This window comes from Brassica napus, chromosome C8, assembly GCF_020379485.1.
Source record: "Brassica napus cultivar Da-Ae chromosome C8, Da-Ae, whole genome shotgun sequence".
Classification (NCBI taxonomy): Eukaryota; Viridiplantae; Streptophyta; class Magnoliopsida; order Brassicales; family Brassicaceae; genus Brassica; species Brassica napus.
Window position 1 is genome coordinate 1,941,697 of NC_063451.1, and position 19,401 is coordinate 1,961,097.

Below are 19,401 nucleotides of genomic sequence, written 5' to 3' on the forward strand. Positions count from 1 at the left end.
ACCTGAGTTTGGACCAGGTCGACCACGTCCCTCACAAGACCGTCATCAATCTGGCCGGTCTTCTTGTTGGTATACGCCCTCCTCATTAGGGCGAGATCATCGACCGGCTCGCCATCATTTTCTTCCGCCTTGAAAAAAAACATAAAATTAAAGAAACATTAGAAATTAGAAGAAATGCACAATAAATTTAAATTCTGAAACTCAAATAATTGAAGAAAAAGCGGTTGAACTTACCATGCGATCTCCGAGAGTGGCAATAGATTGAGCACCCAAGTTATGCTTGTAGATGCCCTTCCCTTTACGGTCGCTCCTGCGGTTGGTGGAGTTGGTGGAAGAAGTTTCTTTCGTCTCCTCCTTATCCCAATGCGCACACAACTCCTTCCAGACCGTATCGTTCATCGACTTTGGGACCTTTTAATTAAAAAAAAAAAGAAAAAGTTTAATAAATTAAAAAATAGTTTAATAAATTAAAAAATTGTTTAATAAATTAAATCGAACCTTATTGATTTCCCACTTCTTCTTCCACTCGTGGATCTGCTTCCCATAGTTGTCCATTACTTTATGGACGAAGTGGTGATAGATAAAGAGCGTCTCATCGGAATTCCAGTTGAACTCTTGCTGAAAAAAAAACACAATTAGTAGAAAATTTATATTAAAGATTAAAAATATAAGTAAAAAATTAGAATACTTACCGCAAACTGACGAAACCACAGAACCTGCTTGTCGGTTGGGAAGTGAGTGAAAGTCGGATGTCCACTGTCGAGGGCCGAGTACATCATACGGTTGATCCATGCGCTGATCCCGTTCCCGGATCGGTTGAACCTTATTAAAAGAACAAACGGTTAATAATGAATCCAAATTTAAAGAAAAAAAAATGTTTAATTACCATGTTTGACCCCGTCCATGTGGATACGGAGTGAGATACGGAAGATGGTCACGACCGGGCTGTTGAACCAACTCCGCAACCCTCATCACTCCCGGAGGACCCGGAGGAACAGGAGCGGATGCAGCAGCGGGAGCGAGAGGAGCATGAGCGGGTGCAGCAGAGGGAGATGTATGGTTGGAGCTGTGGGGCGAAGGGGAATCCTGAAAATGGCTGGAATCCCGAGACTGGCTCCCCGTACCACCACGACCACGACGCTGTCGAGGCCGGGTCTGATCATCATGAGACCTGTAAATTAAAAAAAATATATTTAATAAATACAGAAATATATAAATTAATTTTTTTTATTAAAAAAAAATCCCAAATAATTTAATCACAGAAAAAGATTTATATATATTAAATTTTTTTAATAAATATATAAAAATAGTTCTAATAAACAAAAATAGTTTTAATAAATAAAAATTGTTTAATAATTAAAATGTTTTTAAAATCCAAAAAATCGAATTTATATAGAAATTGTTTTTTGTAAAATCCAAAAAATCAAATTTATATAGAAAAATCGTTTTGTAAAATACAAAAATCGATTTTATATACAAAAATGATTTTATAAATACAAAAAAAAAAAAATTATAAAAAAATTCTAAATCAATTCAACAAAACAAATTATTCAACCAAATCACAATTCTAAACCTATTATACAACCAAATCACAATCCTAACCAATCACCCTAACAAAAATCTATCAAAACTACACAAAAACCTAACAAATAGAACCTAAGAGAGTGAGATAGGGTCCTTACATGATTTATGTAAGAGAAGAGGGAGATCGCCGGAGATATCGTCGGATTTCAGGGGGAAATCGCCGGAGAGAAAGAGAGGAGTCGCGCAGAGGAAGAACAGAGAAATGGGGAAGAAGAAGGGGCTCGTGGTTATAAAACCTAGGGTCCGACGGACATTATCCGTCGGAATTCCGTCGGAATTCTAATTTCAATTTTCGCGAAATATTTGCCCGGTAAAATGAAAATATTCCGAGGAAATTCCGACAGATAGTAAAATATCCGTCGGAATTTCCTCGGAATTTCCTCGGAACTAGTGTTTGGGGTTTCAAAACATCAATTTTTTTTGCCGTATTTCATTTCTTATACAATTGTAATGCATACCATTGAGGATTCTTTGTAAACATGAGCATAAACCATGAAATAACAAATTTCAAAACTAATTGAAAGTATTCCCTTTACCGTTCGTTAAAAGGTATAAGTGTTTCTTTTATGTTGCGAGATTTCGTTCATACAATCGGAAAAGTGTTAATTATACGGTAAGGAACAAATTTTTGACTTCGTAATGAACGTAAGACACTTAATAAGGGTTATATAGGTGTTATTCAAACGGCAAAACGTTGTTTTCGGTTTAAAAACCCTATTTCCTCGGAATTTCCTCGGATTATTCCGAGGGAACTCCGACGAAACCCTCTTCTTCCTCGAAATTTCCTCGGAATATTCCGAGGAAATTCCGACGAACTAGTGTTTGGGGTTTCAAAACGTAATTTTTTTAAAAAAACGCATCGATCGATGCGTTTTTGAACAAAAACAAATCGATCGATTACTAAGATGGCCCGGGCCGTAAGATTGTGATCGATCGATGAGAGTATCCCATCGATCTATCGACAATCTGAATTGTTCCTCGGAATTTCCTCGGAAAATCTTGTATGTTTTTTTAAAAATGCATCGATCGATGCGTTATAGAACAAAAACGCATCGATCGATTACTAGGATGGACCGGGCCGTAAGATTGTGATCGATCGATGAGATTAACCCATCGATCTATCGACAATCTGAATTGTTCCTCGGAATTTCATCGGAAAATCTTGTATGTTTTTTTAAAAATGCATCGATCGATGCGTTATAGAACAAAAACGCATCGATCGATTACTAGGATTTACGGGGCCGTAAGATTGTGATCGATCGATGAGAGTAACCCATCGATCTATCGACAATCTGAATTGTTCCTCGGAATTTCGTCGGAAAATCTTGTATGTTTTTTTAAAAATGCATCGATCGATGCGTTATAGAACACAAACGCATCGATCGATTACTAGGATGGACCGGGCCGTAAGATTGTGATCGATCGATGAGAGTATCCCATCGATCGATCGACAATCTGAATTGTTCCTCGGAATTTCCTCGGAAAATCTTGTATGTTTTTTTAAAAACGCATCGATCGATGCGTTATAGAACAAAAACGCATCGATCGATTACCAAGATGGCCCGGGCCGTAAGAATGTGATCGATCGATGCGTTATAGAAACAAAACGCATCGATCGATGCGTGTTCGGAAAACAGAATTATAAGGCAAAACCCGACCTTTTTTGGATCTAAACCTTAGAACTCTCATCCCCTCCGATTTCCCCTATAATTCGCCCCCCCCCCTTTCTCTCTCTATAATCATCCGATTTGAACAATTTTGGGCTCTATTCCACTTGATTTTTCGAGCTCTACCTGATTCCTACACTCGTCTTCACCCTAAGACAGGTATACTCCGCGAATCTCCACATTCTGAAATCGTGTTCTTGAGCAATTTTTTGGGTTTTGTGAATTTCTTATTTCCGTGTTGATTCCTTGATCAAATATGCATGAAACAGATGTTTAAACATGGAATAGAACACAATTGTCTGTGATCAACGAGTTTGGAACATGATTTGAGATGATTTAGGGATAGAGAATTTTTTTCAATTTCGTTTTTTTTTATCACAACTCGATTTTGCTTTTCATTTTCATGTTCAGCTTTGCCTTCTTAATTGATTATAACCATGTTGAGAGCAATGATTCTATTTTGTAGAGAATGAAGCGCACGAAAACATCAGCAAAGAAAAACACACAAGAAGCGGGTTCGTCACAGCTGGAGAAGCAAAGGCCAAAGAAGTGGGATAAGTCTGATACCACCCACTACAACAACATGAAGAAGGTAGCCGTTCCGGCTACACAACTAGCATGTCCTGAGACGATGACAATATTGGGAATCAAAGCAGACATTGAAGGACTGTTCCAGAACATGGGTCTAGGCCAACTATGCAACCTCAAGGAACCCACTTATCCGGAGTTGGTACGCCAGTTCATAGCATCCGCATACGTCACCCGTCCCGATGATAGCCATCAGGAAGGTTTTCTGGCATTCGTAGTGCAGAAAGTATACTATGAGGTATCTTTCACAGACCTCTGCGGACTATTTGGATTGAGTGCGGGGGAGAGGACATATGGTCTTTATTGGACTTCAGAGCTGTTGAACTTCTGGGAAACGATTGGCACAGGGGTTTATAGATCTTCTCAGGCAAAGGAGTCACTTATCCGGAGCCCAGTACTGAGATATGCGACACGCCTCATTGGCTCATTGCTATACGGGACAACCACAGCCGCATCAGTCACGCAATGGGAGTTGTGCCTCCTGTACCAAGGTGTGAGGCATTTGCTACCGGCATTTGGAAACTCTACATTCCCACCTGCTACTGCCTTCAACATGGGAGCGGTGCTGGCCGCAAACTTAGCAGGATACAAGGGGAAAGTAACCAAATCCAAGAGCAATGCATGTGGATTTGGTGCAGTGATTACTCGGATCCTTAGACATGTGGGTGTAGACTGTGAGAACCACCAGGTAGCACTGGACAGATCGAACAACATTGCTTGGAACTACCTGGATGTCATTTCTCTAGTAAGTAAGGAGTTCATAGCTGGTCCCCACTCGAGGATCGATCGGGATGGTCCTTACGTCTACGTATTCCAGGACCGAGCGAAGAAAACACTCTACTGCCACCTGCCTCAGATCGGCCTGACTGCTCTACTTTCAGAGGCTGCAGTTGAGTTTCTACCCCCTGCTACCGCACTAGTAGACAAGCCATCCTTCTTCACGCCAAAATATCAGACCAAAGGCAAGGGCGTGGTTGATGAAGAAGGACAAGATGAGGCTGCACAAGCCATTCCAGATGATTCACAACCCCATCAGCTACTCCCATCAGACTCCAGCCAGTACAAGCTGCAAGAGCTTCCACCGAACGCCACTTCGCGCCAGCAACAACATTGGAGAGATCAGAGCATAAAGACAAACAACGACATGCTACACAAGATCTGGGCTGCCATTTCACGTATCAGGCCGTGTCGTTGCCAAAAGGATGATGTAGTTCATCGGGACAACTCTCCATCCAGCTCTGGTTCGGGTTCGAGTGGTACACACATGGTAAGAAAGAGGTCCAAGAGACCCAACGATGCAGGAACATCTGGAGCAGGAGACGAGGAGTAGGAGCTATCACCGGCTATTTTATTTTCTTTTCTATTCTAACGTTTTATGGTCTTATTTTCTGTTAATTTTGAACTGAGTTTTTTTTTAGGTTTCTTAATTATGAGTTCGTATTTCTTTTACATGGTTTCTTTGTTTTATTTGGTTGTGTTTTGTGTAGCTTTTAATTCGTATTCAGCTTTGCCTTGCTAGATAAACCAAATAACTATTATCCAAGGAAAGAGGTTATATCAAGTGTTCCTCGGAATTTCCTCGGTATTTCTTAAAAAAAAAAAAAAAAAGTTCAATGGTAGTCTGTTTCCGAGTCATCATCACCAGATGAATCTGAATCTGGATCTTGGTGAAACTCTCCAATTACTGGTTCATCCTCTACGTGAACGACGGCTTCCTCTCCAAAGTCGGTTAAATCGACTACAAGGCCAACTCCAGCTAAATCTTCTGCTGCACTACAGTTGCCGGATGTGCTTGGTTGTAGTGGGTCTTCCAGCTCAGAACTTCCCTGAACTCGGCCTCTCGGGTTGAGTCTTGTAACAGTAACCCATGGATCATCTCTGTTCCTTACCCGGGGGTACTTGATATAACAAACCTGTAACATTTAGAAAAATTATAAATTAATACACATGATGATGAATCATTCTGAATAATTAACATTTAATTACCTGATCGGCCTGGGAAGCAAGAATGAAAGGATCATAATATTGCAGCTTTCGCCTCGAATTTACTGATATAACACCAAATGCATCTGTTCTCACACCTCGATCTGGGGTGTTGTCGTGCCAATCACAATAGAAAACAGTACAGCGCAATCCAACCATGCCCAAATACTTGATTTCCAAAATCTCATGTATGTGTCCGTAGTATACATCATCTCCTGATGCAGAACAAACGCCAGCATCATAAGTCGTACTCGAACGTCTCCTCTTCTGAGTTGTGAATGCATATCCTCGAGTACAAAATCTCGGATATGACTTCACAACAAAGTTTGGTCCAACGACCATCTCACGTATCCAATCGTCAAATGTTTCACCTCTGGCCAAACCAGCAGACACCTATTAATAGCACATATATATATATTATATCAATAAATGTGAATTAGTATAAATATGTGATAAAATATATTTTAATTTGTTTAAAGCACTCACATAAGTAAACATCCATCCAGTAAATTCTCTCTGCTTCATTTCTTCTAGTTCGTCCTCTGTGGCGTATCTATACTCGAACCGCTTTTCTGCCATGAAAATCCTGTATATGATGACAATAATGTAATTAATTAAGATTTAAATTTCAACTTGTTAAAATAAAAATTTGTAAGCTCATTTATTTACCTCTCATATTGAAGAACGTCTTCGCAGTTGGTGAGCAAATATGTTTGCAAATGACTGCGCTCCTGCTCAGTAAGTCGACGGTCCTTTGGTTTTCCGCTAAGTCGTCCAACGTCTGTGAAAATGTCTGGAACCGTAACATGATATGTTGCCCGTTCGCCTCTATCATCATGCCGAGCAGGTCTTCTGTTTTTGGTCTGAACTTCTGCTGGAAAGTAGTACTCGGCAAAGTTTGAAGTTTCTTCATTGATCATCTGTGCGACTATAGAACCTTCCACCCTACTTAAATTTTTCACCATCTTCTTCAAATGGAACATATACCGCTCATACAGATACATCCATCTATACTGCACAGGACCACCAAGTTCCAATTCTCTTGCCAGGTGAATAACAAGATGCTCCATAACATCAAAAAATGAGGGAGGAAATATCTTCTCAAGGTTGCACTGAATCACGGCTATGTTAGTCTTCAAATTTTCAATACCTTCAAGAGTCACTGATCTCGTGCATAAATCGCGGAAGAAACCACTTATCCCTGCAATTGCTTCATGAACATTTCGTGGTAATATTTCCTTGAAGGCGAACGGAAGGAGGCGCTGCATCATTACATGGCAATCGTGGCTTTTCAAGCCAGTAAACTTTCCTTCCTTTCTGTCGATACAGTTACGCAAATTTGATGCGTAACCGTCTGGAAATTCCACATCGTTTGAAATCCAATCAAAGAACGCATCTTTTCCCGCTGCATCAAGTCGGTATATGGGAAAAGGAGCCCTACCATTCTCATCAACATGAAGTTCTGAACGAGCACATATATCGACTAAATCCAGTCTTGACTTCAAATTATCCTTTGTTTTACCTTGAACATTAAGGATCGTGTTCATGAGATTGTCAAAAAAGTTCTTCTCAATATGCATGACATCTAAATTATGCCTTAGCAGATGATCCTCCCAGTATGGCAGATCCCAGAAAATACTTTTTTTGTGCCAGTTATGTAGTTCTCCAACAGCATCTACCGGAAAACGCTCATGTCCACCGACTTCTGGCGTCCTTTCTGCACCAAAATCTCTTAGTTGTATCTTCAAATCTTTCCCACAAATTTCCGGAGGTGGACTGTCAAACACCCTCTTGTTCTTCGTAAACAAATTCCTACTCCTACGATATGGATGATCAGGTGGTAGGAATCTCCTGTGACAGTCAAACCAACACGTTTTCCTTCCGTGCTTTAGTTGGAAAGCATCAGTGTTATCTTGACAATATGGACATGATAGCCTTCCATGCGTTGTCCATCCAGACAACATACCATATGCTGGAAAATCACTTATTGTCCACATTAGTACTGCCCGCATTTGAAAGTTTTCTTTACACGAAACATCGTATGTTTCAGCACCTTGAGCCCATAGTTGTTGCAACTCATATATTAGTGGCTGAAGAAACACATCAAGTGATCTCTTAGGATGCTCTGGTCCGGGAACGAGAATCGAGAGAAACAAAAACTCTCGTCGCAAGCACAAGTTTGGGGGGAGGTTGTATGGTGTAAGAATGACGGGCCATAGAGAATACTGTCTTCCACTCTTGCCAAACGGACTGAAACCATCAGTACATAATCCAAGGTAGACATTTCTTCTCTCATACGCAAAGTCGGGATACTTTGATTGGAAATGCTTCCACGCTTTTGCATCTGAAGGATGTCTGATCTCACCATCTGTTGAGTGCTCCGCATGCCATCTCATTGGTTGCGCTGTGCGTTCAGACAGATACAACCTCTGCAACCTTTCCGTCAAAGGTAAATACCACATCCTTTTATATGGCACTGGAACTCTTCCAATTGTATCTTTATAACGAGGCTTTCCACAAAATTTGCATGTAACCCGCTGTTCATCCACCCTCCAATAAATCATGCAGTTGTCGCTGCATACATCTATTACCTGATACGATAAACCAAGACCAGCTACGAGTTTCTGAACCTCGTAGTATGAACCAGGAGCTACATTATCCTCGGGTAGAATACCTTTTACAAAATCAGCAATCGCATCCACACAGTCTTCAGCCAAATTATAATCTGTTTTAATGCCCATCAATCTTGTAGCAGATGATAAAGCTGAATGACCATCTCTGCAACCTTCGTACAATGGTTGCTTTCCAGCATCCAACATATCATAAAATCTCCTAGCTTCTGCATTGGGTAAATCTTCCCCTCTAAAATGATCATTTACCATCTGCTCAGTACCTACACCATAATCTACATCCGTTCTAATTGGTTCTTCTAATCTAACCGCTGGCTGAGGTTCACTAGTACTACCATGTTCATAATCAGTTTCCCCATGATGATACCAAATTTTGTAACTTCGTGTAAACCCACTCAAATATAGATGAGTCCAAACATCCCACTCTTTAATAACCTTTCTATTTTTACAATTAGAGCAAGGACATCTTAACATACCTGTTTTTGCTTCCGGTTGTCGGTGAACTAACCCCATGAATTCAGTTATACCTCGTTGGTATTCTTCCGTAAGCAATCTCGTGTTCGGATCCAAATGAGGTCGATCGATCCAAGAACGAAAATAATTTGAAGAAGACATATTTTTTATGAATCAAATTCGTGTGTAAATAGAGTAAGAGGGAGGATGAAGATATGAAGTGAATGAAGAGGAAGAGGAGTGCTTGTATTTATAGTTTAAATCCTGCCGACATACCGAGGAAATTCCGACGGAATTCCGACGGACAAAACTAGTTCGTCGGAATTTCCTCGGAATTTTGTAAAATCCCCCAACGGCTCTCCAACGGCTATAATATTTCCTCGGAATTCATCGGTTTTTTCCGAGGAACAGAGTTTTCCTCGGAATTTGCTCGGAATATTCCGACGGACTGTAGTTTCCTCGGAATCCCGTCGGTATATTCCGAGGAAATTCCGAGGAAACCCAATTTTGTGTTTCCTCGGAATTTCCTCGGAAATTCCTCGATATATTCCGAGGATTTCATTTTCCGTCGGAATGTCCGTCAGAATATCGCTGTTTTCTTGTAGTGGTTGGGTTTAGAGTGTACGGTTTGGGTTTATGATTTAGGATTTGGGTTTAATATATAGGGTTTGGGTTTAGGGTTTAGAGTTTGAGTTTATAATTTAGAGTTTAGGGTTTAGATTTAAGGTTTAGAGTTTAGAATTTAAGATTTAAGGTTTAGTTAGTGGCTTTAACGTCATTAAAATGAGCTTCATTATTTTTTTAATTATTCTAGATTTTTTTTGAAAAAAATAATTTATTTTATTATTAGTATATGTGACATTTTGATTGATAATAAGATATGAAGTGAATTTAAAGGTTCAGCTTAGGGGTGAACCTAAGTCACCCCTAAGCTTTGTTCGCATATATATGGGCTAAAGTTGTTGCGTCAAGGTCTATGGACACTTAATAAAGTATTATCGCGATTCCCATTAAATCCCATTAAATGTTACCTGTAATTTATACTATGAACATTAAGTGAAATGATCGGTTGACCTTTATTGGTTGTGAATGTGAAGGATGAGAGACCAGAGTTGATTTTGGAATCAGTTCATTAATGTAAACTTGAGAGCAAAGCATGGACGATGGACACTTAATTAGTGTGCTCAACGAGCGACACTGACGGATCTTGTCCATATGTAGTAGTCGACAAATAATATTTATAATCAACTTAAGTAGTGCTTAACCGAATCAGTGTTACATGTTGAACCGGTTTTAAGTGTATCTAGCTCCGCTGAGTTCGTGAAAAATGTGGCTTTAATTAGCGAAATAGTACTCTGTTCCTAAATAAAATATAAGATGTTTAGGTAAAAACACACATATTAAGAAAAACTATTTTTTGTCTAGAAAATATCATTTAAAATATTAATTAATGGTATTCAACCAATTACAAAATATATTATTAGATATGATTGATTACACAGTTTTTGATAAAATAAAAGTTACATAGAAAAATGAAAATATCTTATATATTGGAACATTAATTTTTTTAGAACCTCCTATATATATTTAGGAACAGAGGAGTATAATATTACTATTATTGTAAGTAAAACGCACAACCCATCATTTTGCCTTAGGACCCTAATAACTTCCTAAGCAAGGTACTCTGATTGCAAAATATAAAGAACAATAATTAGTGACCAAGAAAAATTGTAGAATTTAGGAACGTCACTGTTGCCTTGTAACTCAAGAAACCCATTGTCCGCTGAACAATTCGAGATGCCTTCTGAGACTTTGAAGTGGGTACTTGCACACGCCGTTGGTCGTTGGGAAGTAAACGGAGTACGTATTGCCTTCTTGACCGGTGATCTCTCCGAATCACCACGCGTCTAAGTCAAAAGCATCAACCTTATCATGGCGGCTAAACATGGACGGCTGAGATAATTTGGGTGGCATGGGACGGATTTCATCGGCGGAGATGGTTTCAATCAACGGCTGTTCAGTCACAAGGTTCTTATATTTAACCTTGTATAAGGATCTGTAGGGAAGCTTGGACAATACCTTGGCCTAGAAGTAAGACCCGAAGAAACCATCTTCCTTGCTGCATACTTCAACCAAATTTCCTTTCACGAACTCATCCATTGTTAAATAACTACGTTATCTGCTTAAACGGTTTCTCTGATTTGTTGTTTTTTTATGTGAGATGCCAAAAGAGGAACTGATTGTATTTGTAAAGAGCTTTGTTTCCCTTTTTGTTTTATTTCTTATAAACTTTCCTTTTCGGACCGTTGTTCGATTTTTGTTTTTGTATTCTTTCCTTCTTCGGCGTATAATTTTTTTTTAACTAACGTATAAAACTTAAGGACATTTTATGTATTCACTGATCATTTATTTCTTTGGGATCACCTAGAATTTGGATATGAATCACTGAATACGAGTCGTTCCATGCAGTATTTTTGGTAAAAGCCCATGTAATATTTGTTAAACGAGGCTCATAAGATTATAAGAGCATGATTATCCCTAAAAACTCTTAAGGTTTTTTAAATACACTTTAATGACTATTTAACTATTAAATTTTAGTTAAGGACCTTAGTTATTTATTGTGCTATAATAGTAGTTTCTTAATTTGGGTTTCTTAAAAAAAAAAATAACTTGTAATTAATATGCTTTGTGATTAAAATGAGAGAATGAGAGAAGGAGAGAAAAAGAGTAAAATGATTTGTGATTACTTTGTTGAAAGAAGAAGGAGAGAATGAGACAATGAGAGAAGAAAACTTTGTGATTAAAATGCTTGGTGAATAAAAACTTTATATAGAGTAGGAGAGAAGAACACTACAAACGAAGATGTCATGTCTAAGTTGTCCAAACTCTCAACTAAACATAATCTCAGATCACTGCAAGACTGATATTGTGCTAACAACTCAGAAAAAGCAGGTTGGACACAAAGCTGTCAACATATTGTTACACAGACGTCAGAATCCGATTAGACAAGGCCTTCAAATCTGTGATCTAAAAAAGCTAGAAATTGATCTATATGTATATACGACAGAACATAGTAACATACCAGATGAACGGAATAACAGAGAGATGTATAGACCAAAGCCAGCTTTGCTTATTATATAGAGTTGTGATGATTCTGCCATGGCATATAACTTTGAAAGCACTTTAGCAGCACAAATCTGGATAATCTGCAGGAAACATTAGATTTTTAGACATGTAATTGGTCAAAGTATCAACTTCTGCGAATTTGGATGAAGTTCATACAGGATTCCGGAAGTAAGATATCAACGATGTGATAGCTGCACGACTGGGATTGGTTTAGATGTAGACGACATCATAGTTTGATGAAACATGGGAAGACCAGAAACTGTACTCTGCAACAATTAATAGCAAAATATCAACTTCCACAATTCCTGGAAGGGAACAAGTATAACCAACCACACACATTTCAGTGAGAAAAAATACATTCCAAAACTATAGCTGACCGAAGCAAAATTCAATGTATATGAGTTAAATTTGCAAAACTAAAATCGTAAGAGTTTACTCACGATCACCTTGAAGATATCTTCAATATATTGGAAAGTAAACAGTTGCTATTGTCTGTTATAGGATGTACTTGTATAGGTTTTAACAAGCCTAGAGACGAGACAACACTTTTACGGTTTTACCTGAGAAGATTGGGAGAGCGTGATGTCTAAAACATCCAAAACAGAGACTATCAAAAGTTGCCATCCTTCAATCTCTGCTGGTTCAATAAAACGGTTTACACGAAGGTTATGTCGCAATGAAGCAGAAAAGGAAATCAATTAAGCATCTTAGACTAGAACTGTGGAAAAAATTTTCTCTAAAGGAAATCAAGGAAGCAATCTCCATGATCTTGTCATCCACAGGCTTGGAACAATCAATGGTGAAGGAAACTCCTCCCTTCTTCTTCCCTTTTGAAGCTGCTGCACGACTCATTCTCACACCTCTCCTTTCTCTCTACATTCCAAAACCTTATTGACACATTCCTAAGGTTCAAAGCTATGAAGTAATTATTCTTAAAAATTAGATTATAAAAATTCTAATCTAAGTTCGTTATTGCAGCAAAAACATAAACTCAAACCGTTCCTCAGTCTTCCTCATCATTTTTCAATCTATAAGAATTTCAATCAACAATAAAGATTAAGATCTTACCTGTACGATGCGATGAGCGGCGTCCTCTGTTCTCCAAAGCGAAGAGAAGAAACTCCGTCAAGGGTTTTAAGGCTGATTTAATTTGTCGAGAAACACAGAAAAATTCCAACCGCTTTTCTAAAACCTGACAAATTCCGTCGGAAATTCCCTCTGTTTGAGATCGTAACGGATGTAATCAGAGACCTTGGTCGGAGTAAACATGCGTCCAGAAAGCACAAATCGCAGCGGTTTCTTCTCATCTTCGTCGGAGAAGACGAGAGAAACAAAAGAAAAAAAAAGAGAAAAAAATGTATTTGCGATGAGAAGCTGACATGTGGGGTAAAAACCATCTTAATAATCGGTTTCCAAAATCCTTCCTTAAGGATCGGTAACAGACTTCTATTTTTGTTTTGATTTAATTAAATCTCTCTTTAACACTAAAATCTCTCTTAAGAAACCCCTATAATCATGGTCTTAGAGCATGATTATTGGGATTTCTTAGGTTGAGGTTATTAGCGGAATATAAGAATTACACCCGAAGAACCTCTAATAATCATGCTTTAAGAAAACAATGACAAAGGTAGTAAATAAATGTCACTCACTGTCAGCGACAACCCCTGAATTTGAGCTATAAATATTTGGTTCTATAGTTGCCAAAAAAAAAAAAAAAAATTGGTTCTATGTGTTTTAAATTATACAGTAAGATATTTTGAAAGTTTTTTTTCTTTTTCATAATGTAATTTTATTGAAAGTTTTATGTTTTTTAATATTTATATTTTTAATAACTATATTTTCTTCATTTTTATATTTTTAGCTGCAATAATTTATATTTAAAATTTGAGAAAATATGTATTTGGATTCTGAAATCATAATAAACATAAATATATTATTATACTGATTATTACTCAAAACCATGATAAAACATAAAATAAGATATAAAAATCAAATTAAAGCGTTCATAATAAATATATGCTCGCGCGGAGAGCATAGTCTCGAGACCACCACTACGCACCCAAAACATCTTTAAGATGAAGTCAAACAAACCTTGGACGTAAGAAAATTCCTTATTTCAAAAACACCCAATAAAGCTATTAAAAAAACCTTAGTCTCTCCTTATATTATCTCTCGTGCATGCATGCATTTCATGTTTTGGAATCAAGATGAACAAGCGAGAGCCAGCTTCTGTTTTTGGTATTCCGTGGGCAATTTAACATCGGTGGCTAATCCGAGAACCTCAAATAGTCGAATTAGGTACCAGGTGATATCTATCTGCCACCACTCCAATCCTTGCCTTGCCGATGACTGAAACGCATGGTGGTTGTTGTGCCAACTATCTCCCATTGTAAATATGCTTAGCCACCTTCATTATATTCACAAAACCAGATCATCTCTTATTTTGAGACTAAGCAAGATATATTAAATATCCACATATAAAATATAGAGTCCTGTAATTATCATCTATTCGTTTCTGAATAAGTGTCACTTTGACATTTTTCACACAGATTAAGAAAGTATCAGAAATATATGTAATTTGTTATTAATTATACATTTCTAACCAATAGTATTTGAGATAAATAAGATTATTTATAAAATCAATGTAGTTTTCAATTAATTTTCAGTTAAAAGTAAGAATAATTTGCATTGGAACTGTAAAATAATATTTTTTTTGTAACAAAAAAAAAAAGTTAAAATGACACTTATTATAAAACAGATGGAATATTACCAAACGTTACGAGATGTGTCTTTAGTCTTCCACGACCTTGAACCCCAAAGATGGCCGACCGAGTTTACTAGCCATGTCACATGGTACCCGATCGCCACTCCTACGCCCTACCATAAATTATTAAATATAATTATTATTGAATTTTTCAATTTTCGTTTGGATACGTGCAAATTAGAGCATGATTAATATAGATCTTGCCTTCGGGGTTCTTACCGTAATATAAGAAATGTCTCTTACTTTTTAATTAAGAAAAACTAAGAAACGTCTCTCATATAAGAGATATAAGAGGCTTTTTTTAGTTTTTCTTAGTTAAAAATTAAGAGACGATTTCTTATATCCCGCTAAGAACGCCACCCTAAGAACCCCCATTAATCATGCTCTAACGCGAGTCTAATTTAATAACCGACTCTTAAATATTTTAATTAAAAACCGGTTCTTAGCTTTTTTTAGTTAATAGTCGAATCTAAATTAAGAACCGGCTCTTAAATATCTTATTTAAGAGCCGGTTCTTAGTTTGCAAAAATATGTGTACTAGTTTACCCCGCCGCAAGTAAGGTAAGGTAAACCACCGTAGAGATAGAGGACGGTCCAAAACATTAAGACGTGGAAACCAATTGTCTTTCGTAGAAACCTATAGAACCATTGCTGCTTCAAGTCCATCACGTTAACTGTTACGTCTTCCACACTGTTACAACAACAAACGTAAGTCATAAGAAAAAGAAGACGAGGATGCGTGCATATACGCTACGTTACCTTAGATTTGATATAACGAGTGTCAAATATCCACAAGACATGGCTGAACCATAACCCTTCGGTAGGGCTATGTGGGTCACGGTCTGTGTCTGTGAACTGGTGATGAAACCTATGTATGCTCACCCAGTCCATCGGATCGCCCTGAAAATATTTGATAATATTAGTTCTTATATCATACTCCAAAATACTTGGTTAGAACTTATCAATCAACTGGTTTTTACCTGAAGAGCGAAAACAGCAGAATAGGCGAAAGGATATTCGAGCCATTTTGGGAGCTTGAAGCTCCGGTGAGACAAATTCCTATGGTATGAAAATGTGATGCCGAGCTGAACAACCGCGAAGAGCACCAGACCGAACCGTAAAGCTTCCCACTTATAGTTAAATGGCGCCAAGAGACACAACAAGTGCACAATTGTAACGGTTAACGTTCTCATTACATCGAACGAATTCCATTCTCTCTGAAAATACGCCCTGTTTTCCTTACGAACCAAGCCGCTCTGGCTAGAGCCATCGTCTCTAGTGGGATCACACATTTATCGACCGGCGCGGAACTGTTTTTGCTTGAGTTATAAGTTTGTATGAACATATGATTTAGCGGAGACAAGAGAACTGTATATATATATATGAGCTATTGTTGTTGCGTCAAGGTCTACGTAGTCACCGCCCTTCTTTAATGTTCGCTATCTATCTACTTCTTTCATTTCCAAGATTCCATTTCTTTAATACCTTGGCAGAATATGTTTTCAGTGATCCCAACATTCAACTGTTTTACAGTATCCTTCTTTTAAAATACCACTATCAAAAAAAGAAAAAAAACGTCCAGTTGTGTCTAAGCAGTACTATTACAGCAGTTCCAGTGAAGATTTCTCATTGAAATTCTTATAATAAAAATAGAAAAATGAGTTCGACCAAAAAAAAAAAAGTAGAAAAATGAGATTCAATCTTTAAAGATGAGACTTTGTTAAAATCACTAGAAAATCATACTGTAGATACTATTTCTATATATGAGACTAATTTGAGTTAAGAAAAAAAACAATTACAGTATATGTTTAATTTATGTTGAAATGTTAATATTTATTTTATTAGAAATTTTTGCTCTCTAACCGTTGAATATGCTCATACCAGCTAAGAATTATACTATATACTCTCTTTGTTTAAAACAAAAATACATATTCTAGAAAAAAATTATTTCAAAATAATATTTCTTTTTATTTCCAATGCACTTTATCAATTAATAATGACTAATTGTAAATTTCAAGAAAATTAATTTCATTTTATTGAATTTTTATTGGTTTAAAATTACAGAAAATAGATAATCACAAAAAACTATGTATTTAATATTAAAATTTAATACTCCCTTCGTTCGATTATATATGACGCTTTAGAACATTTCACGTAGATTAAAGCAGTTGATACAATACATTTTCTATCCTTTTCTTTATATTTTCAATGCAGACAATTTATTGTAAATCATTATTATCATCACTATTTAGTCAAATGTAACTGATTCCAATTTCTATTTCTTAATCATTTCGTGGTTTGAAGGAATAAAAATAACAATTGTGCTAATACTATTAATTTGTTTCTTCAATTATTAAATCGTTAATTGGCTAGAAATTTCCATCTCTCGTAAAACACATAGAGTACGTGTTGTTCCACTTGAAACTTGAGATTGTTGACCGAAATGTATAATAACAATGTAAGGGTAAGTAAAGTCATTTACCATTAAATTTTGCATTGATTTCTGAAAAACGTCAAACTATTTCAAAACAAAAAAAAGTTCTAAAACGTCATGTAAATAAAAGAGGAAGTATGTTTTATTAATCTGTGTAAAAATGTTAGAACAAGTATCATTTTGAAAAAGAGGAGTATTTGTATTTGAATAGTATCTCTACTTAGTACTTAATTACACACTAGAGCTTGATGTTTATTTTTATTTTTTATAAATAAATTTTTATTTGTATTAGTTATAATATATATTTTAAGATTTACCCGTTCAAATAATTGTTTAATATGACATTTCGAAACATAATAATTTTATTGTTTATATTGAGTAATTTTATTTTATCCTATAAACTATCAATTGTATGATCAATATTTTTAGAATATGACATGTATATCCGAACAAATGTATTTTTATGGATCAAAATTTTATGATAATATATAATATTTTTTTGTATATACTATTTATGGATTAAAATTTAATGATAATGTATAGTAAAATTGTTGTATATATACTATATATTATGTATTTTTCGAATTAGTAAAATAGTTACCTTATAATGTATGTATTTAATTATGAAATTTATATATGGAATTAATTATTTCCAAACACACATATATAAAATAATAGTAAAAGACAAATAATACAAAAACCTAGGTTTATTAATTAAATTTTTAGTTAGAATTTGATTTTGGAAATACATTAATTAAAGAAGAAAAGACAAAGAATCATAAAAAAGTAACTTAATTAATAACTTCAGTGGCATTCCATTGTAAATAAATTGAAAAATTAAGAAGTATTTTATTTTTGTGCTTCTCTTTTAATAGTATAGACTAGACCCTGATCCGCGCGCCAGCGCGGATATGAATTTTCAGTTTTTAATTATTTATTTTATTAAATGATGTATTTGTAATATTCGTTCATATTATATTCATTAAGAATTTTTTTTTTGTATCTTAAACTATCTATATTTTTACGAATGTGTGATATCATATAAAAATATTAAAAAATGAGTATAGAGTTAATTAGATAATTTTAAAAACAGAAAATTTTCTTTCGTGTGCGATATCATATAAATAATGATCCGCCTAGTTAACAAAAATCATGATTATTTTATGTGTAATTTTTTTTATTTTGACCATTTCCTTAAAACTATATTAAATTTTACATATTTTAATTAGAATATTTTTAATATCTTTACCTTTTTATTTGAAATGCAACTCAATATTTTTTTAACAATTATAACAAAATATTTAAAAAATAGTTTTAGAATTTTTTTGAAAAATATGAAAATTACATTTTAAATTAAAATTATCCTAAAATATGATAAGTTTTGATGTAAACGAAAACTAAAATTATGTCAAAAATAATGATATTCAATGATAATAACAATTTTAATTGATTATTTTTTTTTAAATACATTTACAAAAATATTGTTTGAAAGAAAATTCATTTATCTTTCAAATATAAAATAAAAATATTATAATTAAATAATAAAAAATATAAATAAAAACCATAAATTTAGCAAATGACAACTGAGTTATATTATGCCAAAATTTTCTTTCTAACAATTTATCAAATGACAAATGAGTTATGAGCAAATAATACCATATAAGTTTTAAAAACATAGCCATTCTTAAATATTTTTTGAATAAATAATTATTTTTAAATTTAATCAACTGAAAATAATATCCGTACAATTGTGTGAGTCAAATTCTAGTTTTATTGATGCATGTTATATATTAGTGCTGCATGTTTTAGGTAACATTTTAATGATGCACGTTTTTAAAAATCTCCATTATTAAAATTATGCACGTAAGGATAACTCATGAGTTTTTTTTGTTGATTAAATGACATTATGTCCAAATTTATTTAAGGATATTTCATTAAGGTAACTGAAAAAGACAAACAATAAAATAAAAAGTTTAAATTCATTTAAGCATATTTCATTAATATAACTGAAAAGACAAGTAATAAATTCGGCAGTTTTATTCATTTTATGATATTTCATATATGCAACTGAAAAAGACAAGCAAAAAAAAGATTTTAATTAATGAAGTAAAAATATTTTCAAATGGGTACTTCTCTTTTAATAATATAGATGCTAAAAGTTAGTGGCCCGGA

General features: G+C 35.2%; 2 pseudogenes; both read right to left on the reverse strand.

Annotated features, from left to right (window-relative positions):
• Window positions 1–9,629: 9,629 nt before the first annotated feature.
• LOC125591408 lies at window positions 9,630–11,460 on the reverse strand (annotated as a pseudogene).
• A 251-nt stretch (window positions 11,461–11,711) lies between these two features.
• On the reverse strand, window positions 11,712–18,039 carry LOC106379366 (annotated as a pseudogene).
• Window positions 18,040–19,401: the final 1,362 nt, after the last annotated feature.